Source organism: Macaca fascicularis, chromosome 12, assembly GCF_037993035.2.
Source record: "Macaca fascicularis isolate 582-1 chromosome 12, T2T-MFA8v1.1".
NCBI classification, from domain to species: Eukaryota; Metazoa; Chordata; class Mammalia; order Primates; family Cercopithecidae; genus Macaca; species Macaca fascicularis.
In genome coordinates this window covers 44,093,486-44,103,311 of record NC_088386.1, presented here as the reverse complement: position 1 = coordinate 44,103,311, position 9,826 = coordinate 44,093,486, and the positions used below count along the sequence as shown (strand labels likewise).

At 48.2% G+C, this 9,826-nt stretch overlaps 1 long non-coding RNA gene across 1 annotated transcript; it reads right to left on the bottom strand.

The window, feature by feature from the left end:
• Positions 1-4,201: 4,201 nt before the first annotated feature.
• Positions 4,202-9,363, bottom strand: LOC141408172 (uncharacterized). The gene is made up of 2 exons (XR_012421101.1): positions 9,149-9,363; positions 4,202-4,677 (listed from the first exon to the last, which is right to left on the bottom strand). It is a non-coding gene; the product is annotated as an uncharacterized lncRNA (long non-coding RNA).
• Positions 9,364-9,826: the final 463 nt, after the last annotated feature.

Below are 9,826 nucleotides of genomic sequence, written 5' to 3'. Positions count from 1 at the left end.
GAAAGAAGAGGAAACATCAGGGCTCATCTCTGGGAAGTGCTGCCTGTAGCTCAGACCAGGCCCTGACAGCCGTCTGTGCAGATGGCTTCACTCCACTGGGCCGTGAGACCAAACCACATTTGGGATCAAGGAGGGTCTCCCTTTTCATGCATGTGGTTGGGTCAACAAACTCCTAAAATTTCACCACCCTTCTTCAGAGAAGGCCTTTGTGAGGAGCCGGTCCCTCCCGAGGTCCTGGCCAAGAAGGGCCAAGTTGGCTTAGTCTTCATGTCATCTACACCAGGACCCAGTGAGGCCTTTATAGCATTCTGCACAGAGACCTGTTTTTTTTTTTTTTTTTTATTCTTTCCTATTGCTTCATTTTACCAAAGGTAAGGAGACACTTGGTTATGGGCTGAATTGTGTCCCCCCAATATTCCTATGTTGAAGCCCTAACTCCCCAGTACCTCAGAATGTGACTGTATTTGGAGACAGAGCCTTTAAGAAGGTGATGAAAGTAGGTCATATGGGTGGGGCCTAAGACAATATGACTGGTGTCCTTAAAAAGAGGAGATTAGAACACAGACTCAGAGAGGGAAGACCACGTGAAGACATAGGGAGAAGATGGCCAAAGAGAGAGGGAGGCCACAGAAGAAACTAACCCTGCTGATACCTTGAGCTTGGACTTCTAGCCTCCAGGATTGTAAGAAAAGAAATTTCTGTTGCTTAAGTCACCTAACCTGTAGTACTCTCTTATGACAGCCCTAGCAAGCTAATACATCTGCCCTCAAGAGCAACTGCAAGCATGATTTCTTGCCCCTGCTCTCTAGCCCTTTTTCTGAATAGAACTGCTAATAATTTGCCCTCTGGATCCAGAGATGGCAACGAGGCCATCCCCAGTAGGCGTGAGCTTGGAGGCCCTTCTCAATGACTGTGGTGTCATCCACATGTGATTTCTGTCTCTCCCTCTTTCTAATCCTTCTAGCTCTGAGGACTTGCAGAGGCTCACCAGATGTTTCTGGCTGGGGAACAGTCTGTGGAGAGGAACAGAGGGGAGGAGAGGACCCGCATGTACGACCCACTTTCTTGGTCCCCTCCATTCTAGCTAACCGATTTACCAGATCTTACAACTCTTCTCTGCATCACGGGTTTAATCCAGTGGGCATCACCTTCCCAAGTGTATTTCCAGCAACACCAGCACAGCACACAGACACACGCTTGCCTGCAGCTTGTGTTTTTCAGACAGGGCCTGTGCCTCATCCATGCAGGCGTGATGAGGCTCGTCATGGTCCTAAGTCTGAGCTGCTGAGACGTTGTTGCTGATGACCATTGGCGAACCAGCCACTTGCTCACAGGCCTTCACGGTATAGCCATTGTTCTGTTTATTGTATTTATTTATAAGCATCGTGAAATCTTAGGAGAAAAAGGAGTAACCACACCACTAATAGTGTACAATGCAAACCACCTCTCCCCATGTGGAAGTCCCGTAGCACCCACTGATCCATCCCAGGCTTTTCATCTGCACCGTCTCCTGTCTCCTTACCAAGATCCCCTGTGTGGGCAGCTCTCCTCGGGACCATCTTTGTCCTCCCCGTCACGCCCAGCACAAGTCCTAGCATGCACTGGGGCTCAATTCGTATTTTCCAGAGGAACAAATTATGCTCATAATTTAGATTAATTTGCAAATAAATAGCAATTTTCATTTCAAAGTATTTCTCCTTTATCATCCTCTCTGTAACCGTCATTGCAGTTAGGGAAACAGAGATACATAAGAGTATTTGGGATTTAGAGGAACTGCTACTCCTATTTTCCAAACATAATTGTCCTTTCCTTCTCCCTGTGTCTGATACTATTAAGATGAGACTTTTCCCAAATAATTGGCCCAACATCTTCCATGGTGCCTGGACTGGAGTAGGCATTCAGGAAATATCTGTTGAATGAATGGATGGGCGAGTGAGTAAAAGCTCACTTAAGGTAAAGGACAAATGTTCTTATTTAACACTCAGCCACCCAGTAACTCCAAGTTTCTTAAAGCTCCTCACGTTCAGGCCTCACAGTCTCCACTTAGCGCATTGTTTTAGAAATGTTTTAGCCTAGTGCCCGTATCTCAGAAGAAGACACACTCTTGGTGATCTGGCTCGGATTCCAGAATGTCCCAGAGCACGGAAGCTTCCTCCGAGCCCTCCTGCTGAACCTTCACAACATGCGTGGGTGGTGCATCCTCCTCCGTAACACCGCGGTGTTTGTATCTATGTTAAAGTATTTTGAATCACTCATAGCTGAGGACGACTGATGCTCCATGAAGACATGTCCTGTCTATTGTAGCTTCCAGTGCCTCTGGCACAATACCGTGTCCTCTCAGGCGTCTGTGCACCCCTGAGTGCCCAGCAGATGCTGAAGCCAGGGAAGCCTAAGTCAATCCACTGAGCTCAGGAGGAAAATGTTAGAACTCCCCATGTACGGATTTTTAATGTTACCATAGGATGTCAGAGGGTCGCACTATCCTGCCTTAAGCCTGTCTGGGAGGAACCAGTGGACAGTGTGGTCCTGGGGCTGGTGCTTAGCGGGGCAGTCCTGCTGCCCGGTGCTCAGAGGCCCCTCACAGCGGCTGGTGGTTAGCCCACTTCATTCCTGCTCTTGCATTAACACCCCCCACCCCAACCTGGGGGTAGCTGGGAAAATCTCCCTTCTCTAAGGGCACTAGCAGCTAATAAACCTGGCTTGTTTGTGACATCTAGAGGTCACTGAAGGAGGCAGCTAGCTGGCAAGGGTGTGCATGAGGGCGAGAAGAGTTTAATCTTAAATTGTGTACAACAGTTGCATTTTTAGCTCGATATCAACAAGAGCCTGCAGGCACAACATTCCCTGTGGGAGCATTCCCGGGACAGACAAATCCAGCTGGGCTGTGGGAGAGAGGGCACTGACAGGAAGGAGGGCTTATCTGGAGCGGTGCACACATGCACTCATGCACACATGTACACAGACACACAAACACGCACACACATACATGCAGGCGCATAGCCACACAAACACAAAAACAAATGTGCACATGCACACACGTACATACATAGACACATAGACACACACATGCACACACATACATGCATATATGGACACACAGACACAGACACGTACACACATGTACACAGACACATCAACATGCTTACACAATCACACAGACACATGTACATGTTTACACAGACACATACATATATGCACCTGTGCACAAAGACACAGACATGTGTACACAAACACATACACACACGTGCACAGAGACACACACCTGCACACACATACACCTGTACACATACAACACACACACATGCACATACACACACCTGCACAGAGATGCACATGAAGAGCAGAGTTACGGAGTCCAGGGAGCTTTGCAAGCCCTCTGGCATCAGTGGGTGTCAGTCACCTGGTCTGGACATATGGTGTGGAGTAGTCAAGTTTTAACATGAGTTTGAAGGAGAAGGATACAAAGCACAGCGGACACACAAGAATAAATGATACAACTGTAAAGAAGCATCAGTGAAAATTAAGAAAAAATATAGCATCATTAATTCATATAAAAGAGACAGGTTAAATGGGATGCGAAGCAGAGATGACAATTCTAGACAGCTGTCTGAAGCCCACATCTAATATGTGTATGGAAGCCATCCGGGTGGTAGAGATGGTAAGCGCAGTGGACACATCCATGTGGAGGAAATGGTGAGGGCATGATTTGAGGAGGATGTGGCACATTGAAGGACGTGCCTGCAGCTCCATCTAGCTGGAGCATGGGCATGAAAGGGAGCAGGCCCAAGATGTGGGGGCGCAAAGCGTATGAAAGGCCTCCATCCCAGGAAGCTCGTCCGCCTTTACAAAATACCAGACCCTGTGGCATAACAACTGAATTAAGCAACATTTATTTCCTCACAGCTCTGGAGGCTCAAAGTCCAAGATTCAGGGACTGGTAGAGTTGTTTTTTCCTGAAGCCACACTCCTTGGTTTGCAAAGGGCCACCTTCTCACTGTCCTCTGTGCAGAACACACCACTGGCATTTCACCCTGTTCTTGTAATGACACCCATCCTGTCAGATTGGGACCTCACCCATCTCACCATGTTTAACCTTAATGCCCTCCTGAAAGGCCCCATCTCTAAAAACAGTCATATTGGGGGTTAGGAATTCAACATATGAATTTGGGGGGACACAATTCAAGCCACACTCAGGAGTTGAGATTTTTATCCCTTGACTTTTACTCAACAGAGTAACAGATTTGATAGATCTGTTACTCGCTCTGGCAGCAATGTGGATTCTTAATTAGAGAGGAGGGAACCAGAGCCAAGAGCCCAGTTCAGAAGTCACGGCTGCATCAGCAGTGATGCAGATTGGAGGTGATGGTGGTCTCAACTGGACAGAGGCAGTGGGAATGGAGAGAATTGAGAGATGTTAGGGAGGCAGTGATTGGCTTAGGGGAAAGGGAGTGGAAAGCCTTCTGGTGGAGGGAGCTGCTCTTCACTGACAGGGCAGCAGCCAGTGAGGGGTGCCTTTAAGGGGCAGCTGGTGAGCGACTGGAGTTGAGGTTCTGGTGAAGCAGAGGGAACGGGAGATGAGCACTAATGGACCCACCAAGAAGGGTGGCGGTGAGCTTAGTGTGCTTGGTTTCAATGGAGGGGGCTCCGTGTAAGCCTGAGGGATGTCTCAGCTTCTTCCTGCAAAGACACAAGCCCAAGGTCATGACCTCTGCTCTAGTGACCCATTCACAAAAATAAGTGATTGACAGGGAATTGGCCATGCAAACCCAGAAAAGAGCAAGGAATCAAGACATGTGCATGCAGAAAAGAACATTTGGAAAGTGAATACAAGACGAGGAGATGGAGACAATTGTACTTTCAAAAAGCTGTCAGCAAGGAGGAGAACAAGGAGCTGAAGGTCTTTTTGTCGAGTTTTGTTTGATCTGTCACGAGGAGAGACACATTTGCCTGATGGTCAGAAGAGGTTGGTAGAGAAGGGGAGGCTGAAGGTGCGCAGGAGAGGTGGCCCTGGGGAGAGTCTCCAAGTGTTTTCTTTTTTAAAGTTTATTTTACTTTAGGTCCTGGGATACCTGTGCAGAACGTGCAGGTTTGTTACACAGGTAAACGTGTGCCACGGTGGTTTGCTGCATCTGTCAACCCATCACCTAGGTATTAAGCCCAGTGTGCATTAGCTATTTGTCCTGATGCTCTCCCTCCCCTTGCCATTCCCCCCTGACAGGCCCTGGTATGTGTTGTTCCCCTCCCTGTGTCCATGTGTTCTCACTGTTCAGCTCTTATGAGTGAGAACATGCAGTCTTTGGTTTTCTGTTCTTGTGTTAGTTTGCTGAGGTTGATGGCTTCCGGCTTCATCCATGTCCCTGAAAAAGACATGATCTCATTCCTTTTTATGACTGCATAGTATTCCATGGTGTGTAGGTACCACATTTTCTTTATTCCAAGTGATTTTGGCCTTCGGAGGTGAGCAAATTCTCATCTGCTGCTTCCACCTTCTTTGTGACAGGATGTGCCACTTTGGACCCACCCCTCCTGTTTTTATGTGCAGGAATTTCAGTAAGCCTACCTCCCCTGGCTCTCTCCCCACCCAGCCCTCCCTCTCCCTGTGGTCAGTGTTGGCTCCTGGATGGAGAGTCTGGGAGAAGGAGCTGAGGAAGCTCACCTGGACCCGGGCTAAATTGCCGTTGCCGAGCCCCGCATCTGCTCCCTTCTTAGGGCGGCCCAAGTTCCCAGTGACTGGTTCCAAGGTGCCTGGTGGGGTTACAGCAGGGTGTGTGGGAATACAGACTCTTTGTGGATCCTCAGGCAGGAGCTAGAGGAGCATGTAGGCGATGAGAGTAAAATGCCTTTTAGACTTTGCTTTGCAAAGCCCTGCCTTGGAGGGCAGAATTCTGGAATTCAACCTTTCTCTCCCCTTTTGATCAAGCAGCTCAACCCTTATGCCCCTCTTTTGTTTCTGCTTCCTGGTAACATTTCTTTTGAAGAAAGTTTTCTTGTGGTTAAAAAAAAAAAACTTTTAAAGAAAACCCACAAATCTAGTGCAACTGCCTCATTTTTCAGATAAGGAGGCCCAGAGAGTCAACTCTTTCACCTTTCTAGATTTCAGTTTTGATTTGGGAATTGGGTATTTTTCTTAAATTGGAGCATACTTTTTATCCAAGTTCTGAGCTGGAACCAAAAGAATCACATTTCCTTTGAAAACTGAATTCAGGTCAGTGACATTGGCGACGACCAGGCCAACAGCAGGGGACGAGGAGGCCCGTGTGTGAAGCTGCTGCTTTCCCTCCAAGTCAAGTGCATGAAGCTGAACAAGAAGCTGGTGCTTGCAGACGTGCAAAGCAACCCAGGAGCTCCTGATTTCTGGCATTTTACGTGGGTCCAGGGTTCACATGTAGCGGGAAAGACGTGCCTCTGCCAGGCATCTGCTGGCCGCTGAGCAGTCCCCTCCAGAGTCAGAGACTGTGGATCAGTAAAGAGCAGGGAGAGGGAGGTGAGGACACACGGGTTGGCTTTGCTTCTGGCACCCACCTTCTCAGTTGGTGGGTGGCCTGTCTCCCTGTCTTAGCGCAGGCTGCCATAGCAAAATCCCACAGACTGGAGTGGCTTAAACAACAGTTCTGGAGGCTGGAAGTCCAAGATCAAGGCGTCATCAAGGTTGGTTTCTCCTGAGGCCTCTCTCCTTGGCTTGCAGATGGTCATGCTAGAATTAGGGCTTCAGTGTATGACTCTGGGGAGGACATGATTCAGTCTATAAAACTCCCTTAACTCTCTGAAGTGAAGCTGTTTTGGTCGGAGGCTTATCCTCTCCCACGTCTCTTCCTGTTACCTGAATCAGGCCTGGCACGGTTCTCAGGATCTCTTTCAACAGCCCCTGGCATGGGCTGGGAATAGATGTATTCTGCTCTTTCAGGTCTGAAATCCTCAAAACCCACCTGAATGCTGGGAAAAGTGCCCTTGTCTAATATGACACGAGTGGCTTAGGTTAACTTGGCCCAAACTCTTAATTCTACAACCTCCCTACAGTTTCCAACTTTTGGTCACCAGTTTCTCTCTGACTCCTTGCTAAGTTCGTTAGGTCTGCTGGCCTCAGACCAGCTACAGAAGTCCATCCCTTTACAGGCTCCACACACTCACACCCAGACACAAGCAGCATTTTCCTTGGTCACTTAACTTCCAGATGGTTTCAGGTAGAGACAGAACAGGATTGTATCTGCGTGTAACAAACTTCTGCGACCTCCTCCTGGCCCTCAGTCCCTCATCTTCCCCAGAGCTGGTGCTCTCCTGCTTATTTGGCCCCTGGGAAGTGCGGCCCTGTTCTCATGTGCAGCTGATGCTGTGCTGCCCTGCCCAGCTCCCATTCAGGACCGAGGAGCCCATCTTCTATCTGCATGGGATGTTGCCCCTAGAAGCTCTCACAGCTGAGCCCTTCCCCAGGAACTGCCCCAGACTGAAGGGAGCTGCCTCACCCAACAGGGCGTCCTATACCCAGTGACTTCTCCATGGGAGGTGGGGTACGAAGCACAGCCCTTATGTCTCCCTTTGGGGCAATGTGAAAGGCCACCCTAGTTCCAGTTCCCCATGGAACTGGCAGATGACTGTGCTGCCACTTTCCTCTCTGCTCAATGTCCTGCTGCCTCTTTACCCTCACAGGTGCTGAACCTGAGAACCTTCCCTGGTAAACTTCTTGCATGCCAATCTCCCTCTGCGAGACCATCTCTGGAAAACCTGGGTCTGGCTGCCCCTGGGGGCACCCCATCAAGGTAATCTGCATTTTCCCAGCCTCCCCCAGAGTCCTAGTAAGTCAAATTCTCTCCATCTTTTGTCATCATCCCCGTTTTATTGATAGAGAAATGAAGGCTTGGAAGGGAGGAGGCATAACAGGACCAACCTCACCCATTGCACTGGTGGCAGAGCCAGCTGGAAGGGCACTGCTGCTGGGTTATGTGCCACTCCCTGTAGGTTTGGTTATCTAGTTGACTTACCATGTGGCCCTGTGGGTGCTTGATGGTAAAACCAAGCTGGATAGTCTTGGCTATCGGAGAAGAAAAATCTCTCCCTATCCATGCATCCCATCCCTTTGTGCTTCCTCATAGGTGGGTCAGCTTCATCAACAATCCTTTTTCTAACATCATTCTCTCCCATCCAGAATGCTCAATCTCATTATCCAGTTGGGTTAGGGTTCTTTTGGTTGCCAGGAACTGAAAGCCATTCAGGATCATGAGGTCAGATGATCCCTGGAAAATCCAATAACTCTAAGTACCTGAGTTTAGGAAGGGTTGGATCTCAGGTGGCTTCAGGGATCACTTCTATCTCATCTCCCTTTTGAGAGGTGGTAATTTATGGTGGCTAAAAGCAAGGACTTGGGAGCCAGCCTATTTAGTTTACATCATGGCTTTCCAGAGAGTCATTTTGGGGACACTATGTTTGTGCCTCGGTTTCTCATCTATAAAATGAGGATAATCATAGCATCCATGTCATAAGATTGCTATGAGAAATTAATAAGGTAATTTAATGTAAAGGACTTAGTGCAGCACTGGGCATACAGGAAGTGCTAGAGATGATTGTTCTTTCTCGTTCATGGCTTCTCCACTTTCTTCCCTGTATCTGTTGTTCTTTCTTTCCCAGCTACTTCCTGTGGTACCCCATGACTTATGCATACACACGACCTGATAACCGCCACTTTATTCTCATCAACTTGATTTTCATCTCAAGGATCCATTCCTGAAGGGCATCTCCTCTCTGTGCCTCTTGGTGTGGACTTCCTACGAGAACGAATCTGATGGTTCCATATTCATCTTTTTGAGCCCAGTCAGTCAGGTGACATGTCATTGGAAACTTAGGTTGGCCCTCCTCAAAGGTGCTCTTCTTGGTCCAACCATCCGAGGCCAGGAGATTGGAATAACTGTTGGGATAACCAATTCCCTTTCCACTCAGCAGGCACATCGGTAGGAGTAGACTGTGAGAAGAGAGAGCAGGTAGAGCAGAAGCCCCTGAGAATGCCTACTGCACCATCCTACCAAACAACCTCAATCCCGACTTTCCCTTTGCCATGATCTTTCACTGCGCATGCTGAAGGAATAATCTTTCTGGATGGCTTTGCTCCCTCTCTCCCTCTTTAATTCCTTTCATCTGACTGCCCGTTCTACGCACTCACCTGGGTGTATTTGCTAGAAATCCCTATTTATGTCCTGGAATTCACGACTGTCTGGTCCTTTTTCTTCCTGACCCCCCGCATCATTGAGGCTCCTCTGTGAAATCTCCCCTTGTGGATTCCATGCTGCTGGCCATCCTTCTGCTCCTCCTGCCTCACTCTCCAGCTACTTCAACAGACACTTGTGTGTCTAATCTTCTGACATAGATTGTGAGCTTCTAGAAGACAGAAACAATATGCCACAAAGCGATTAAACAGTACTATGTAAGTGACCAATGGCAGGGAGAAGTTTAAAAATATTGCACTGGAGGTGTCATGGCATCCATATTTCTATACAATGAGGGCTCCTTTTTAAGCTATAACTTCAATCTAAACATAACTAACTCTTGCCATAAAAAGAGGTAAAAAGCCCTTGCTCCCTTTGGTGCTGTGAATGTTTATCTATCTCCAAAGAGAAAGCACAACCACCACCAGAATATGTAGGTGGCAGAAACAGGAAACTATAAATACCACAATACGAGATTTTTTTTTTAAAGAGCTTCATGGAGGAAATCAAAGCAGTTTATAGGAAACGATTGGCATTTAGTATTTCGTGGCTGTGTTTCATGCAAAGGCTGAGACATACTACCAAGAATCTGTGGCAAGAGGCAGCAGATGACAGCACAGGAAGCCCAGTGGTGA